The sequence below is a fragment of the Rhinopithecus roxellana genome, chromosome 9, assembly GCF_007565055.1.
Source record: "Rhinopithecus roxellana isolate Shanxi Qingling chromosome 9, ASM756505v1, whole genome shotgun sequence".
NCBI classification, from domain to species: domain Eukaryota; kingdom Metazoa; phylum Chordata; class Mammalia; order Primates; family Cercopithecidae; genus Rhinopithecus; species Rhinopithecus roxellana.
Window position 1 is genome coordinate 136,873,044 of NC_044557.1, and position 4,349 is coordinate 136,877,392.

Below are 4,349 nucleotides of genomic sequence, written 5' to 3' on the forward strand. Positions count from 1 at the left end.
CATCTCTTATTTACCTCTCCCCATGAAAGCAAAATGAATCTTTGCATTTGTGGGGTAACAGTATAGTATGGTCCTCAAGTGGTTATACAAATTTATCAAAGGTATTTTTCACATGTGTTTTGAGTTTTTTTTTCTTTGCTTCCTCCAGTGGGAATAAATCTGCTTGTGTCTGCCCTGTTGAAAAATGCTTGCCTCCAGTGGGCTGTTCTAAGAGAGAGGCTTGGAAGAGAGAGATGGCAGAACACCTGGCTCTCAGGATTGGCTGTGATCTTTAACTTTCTTATTAATAAGAAAGGTGATTTCCATCCCCATTGGCTTGCTTTCTTATTTTCATAATTAGTTCCCAACTAAATATGTAAGAAGAGTACTATCCATTGTGCCACTCAAATCTCCAACATGTTATTTACCACTGGGATCCTCCTCAGGGATGGGGAGTCTGAAATGATCAAAGATGAAATGGTTAAGTGACCGGCTAATGTAAAGGTAATGACAATACAGAACACATAGGAATTCTTTAGTGAGAGCATTCTCTATCAAACAGAGTAATTAGTGATGTGCTAGAGTTGACTTGTACTCACGAGAGCCAATTGTGATTTCTCTTCCATGTTGAGTGGTGCCATGTGGTAGCTTGAAACTGGCCATAGTGGAGGTATCTATGCCACAGAAATTAGCAACTACTTCAAGTCATGGCTTCTACTTGCCCAGAGGGAATTGGTTTTAAACATTTAATAACACCCATGAATTTGACCTAGCATAAATGGACATGAATAAAGTCTCAGACTGAGGAAAGCAGAAAGACATTTCTGATGTCTAATAAGTATGTCTCCCACCCACCTCCTTGCTGGAGATACTATCACAGAATACTGAAAGATAACAACGTACCACTGACACTGACTCTTATGGTGAGGACAGGCTTTGTCTACCATTAGTATTATCTGAGATAACAAATAATATAACAGAAAGATTACAGAACTGAGATATAGGAAAGATTTCTATATGCCTCTACCGCCAAACAGTTGAGAGGCCTTTAATACATATGCTTTATTTAAAAAAGAAACAACTTTCTTAGTCTCAGTTAATACACTGTTTATATAATATTAAGATGGGAACAAATGTTAACTGAAACATATCTTAGTAGTAATATTTGGTGGGTGCCACATAATGTTTGTCACATTATTACAGTATTTCAACAGAAATGTTTTACTTTTCTTGTTAGTGCTTAAATTATTTTTATTTCATTTATTTATTTGGAGATAGGGTCTTGTTCTGTTGACAGGTTGAAAGAGTGCAGTGGCACAATCACAGCTCATTGCTACCTTGACCTGCTGGGCTTAAATGACCCTCCCACCTCAGTCACCTGAATAGCTGGGACTACAGGCATGTTCCACCACGCCTGGCTAATTTTTAACATTTTTTTTCATAGAGACAAGGTCTCCCTATGTTGCCCATGCTTGTCTCAAACTCCTGAGCTCACGTCATTCTCCCACATCAGCTTCCCAAGGCATTAGGATTACAGTCCTGAGCCACCATGCCCAGACAGTGCTTCCATTATAATCTAGTACATTATCTACTATTATTAAAATATGTGGACGAATCAGAAAATGTATAGAGAGATAAGCTAAGTAAAAAAAATCATTTAATGTAGCTACTATGAGGGTTTGATTATTTATTAAACTGAAGCAATGCACTGCTGTTATTCAATGTGTGGCTTCAAGAAAATACAGTATTTTGAAGAAGTTGTGAAATGTGTATCTCTACATTGATAGTACTAAGAAAAAACAAATTGAAAGAATTTAAAAACAATTCTTAGTTGAATATTTACTGAAAACTGTACAGATCTGTGATTAACACTTTAAATATAACAACAGACTGTCATCTCTTTGATGTCTTAACACACAATTCATCTGAAATCCGGAGGTTAGCCCAAGTGAAACTTGCTTTGCTTTTTTTAAAATCCAATATTCTATTTCTATATTGATTTAAAGTCAAAGTAAATGGATCATCCTATAAGACAAAGGGCAGAAAGTTAATACAGCATTCTGCATAGAGGAAATAGAAATAAATGAATGAATAAAAGTAAATAAAATACATCAATAAAGTTATTTAAACTATGTAAAAATGATGACTATGTAAGCAAACAGTAATTCAATAACAAATATGAAAACTGTTTTTGCATTGTTAGTAAGTGAATTATGTATATATTATTTTAAAAGAAATTTTAATAATTTAATCCCAAAATAGGTAGAGAAGTAATTGAATTACATGAAATCTCTGTTTATACCTGTCTTGTAACTGTCACAGAAATGATATTTGCAAAGTGTTTGAAATATCATGAATGTTTGTTGAGTTAAACTGCATTAGTATTTCATGAATAAATACATATTTTAACATTTGTTACCTGCATAATTCATCTGGATTATTCTATATCTCTTGCTGTCCTTTTATTCTGTATATAGAGAGTACAGTTTATTGGGTAAGAAACTAATTTCTGTAGTGGGATATAATGAGGTTTGAATTTTAGCATTCCCATTATTAGCACTGTGACTTCAGGGAAGTAACTTGCTGCCCTGCTGAAATTTAGTTTCCTTTCTCTGAAATAGACAAAGTAATGCATAAAATGTTGTTTTGAATAAGTAAAGTATTACTTAACATATAACAAGCATGAAATAAGTTATTTCAGCAAAATAAATATATTCTTAGGCAAAATCATTTATTATTTCTTAGCAAGCTCTCCTTTCTTTCTAACTAGAATAAAAGTTGGCAACTAATTATAGGAACTATGTTTTACACAACTTTCTGGGGGTAGGGAAATCCACTGACTATAATAAACAATTGTTTTTATCTAATTAGGGTGGTCATAACAGATCTTCTTACTTATTTGTATACCTCTAATTTTAGATTTGTTTTATTTTATTTTGATCTCTTAATTCAACAAATTTAGCCTACAGAAATACACAAATTTTCCAATAATAATAAAAGACCTGATGCTAAAAGTTAAATCTGAAGGATTAAGTAGTCCAGTTTTATTAACATTTATTTAACCTCACAAACATGCTCTCTTTTGTGCTGATTTTAACATTAAACAAACAAAAGGTTCCTAATTTTTAGCTATAAAGGTCAATTTTAGCAGTCCAGAAATGAATACTAACAGTCCTTCTGCACTTGGTTGAGATCCAAGACTACCAATATAAACGATTCTAATATATTTTTGGAAATCTTGACAAAGAAGACAGAATTTAAGTCAAGATAATATGTAATTTGACATATTATATAATTTTCAGTTTAAAGAAACCAGCTATTCTACTGTTATATTCTATTTCAGAAAAAAATTAAAGATTTGAATAAGATTTTATTCTCCACTTCCAATATATATCAATTTGACACAGTAAGATTTTTATGTTATAATTAATAGATTCACGTCCATAGTATCAAACTAAATGTTGAGTTGGGGGGAAAATAGCATTCTTTGTTATTTGTTTAAAAATGCAAATTTTTTATCAATTTTAAAGGGATGTTGGTTCATTTTCTTTGTTTATTTTATATTATTTCTTGTTCTGTGTTTGTTGTGCATTTTTTAAACACCCCAGACTCAATGCCACCACATTTTGAATATTTGACCACTTAATATGAATTAAAAATTTTCCTAAAACCATAGCGTAGCAAGTTATTGCAGAAAAATACTAAGAAAAAAAATCTTATGATATTAGTGGAAGCCTTTGAAATAAATCAGATTGAACCCTTAGTTGAGCAAAACCAGGTAACTTATCTACTAAAATGACTGTATGAGGAAGATGCCTCGAAGGAGGTATACCCACTGAGGTCTTCAGTTTCACTGGAATACACTGTGGATATTAAGATGAACCTGACAAGAATGAATGACTCTCAGACATGTGTGGAAATAATAAAATCCCATAAACTTTTCCTGGCTTTACTAAGAACAAGAAAGAAATACCAAAGCCTAAAGGAATAAAGAATTATTTTCCAGATAATTCAGAAAGGAATTAAATGCTGATAACCAACATCTGTGAATATCACATTTTTTGAGAATTATGCATAGAGATCACACAAGCATTGTAAAATAATGTTATTCAAAAATATATACATAGGAACTATTGATAAAATTGTTTATTGGTATAATTGATGCATTATGATAGCTAAATAATTCTTTGAAGGGATAATTAACTTTTATACATGGGAGTTTTTAGTAGTATGTATTATTATGTTCATTTATATTGAAATAGTATTGTTTTTAAAAAACTAATATAGAAATTTTATCTTTAAGGCTCAAGTTTTGCATATATTTTCACATCAAACTTTTCATTCAAGCTATTCATTCACAGCTGTCAGTA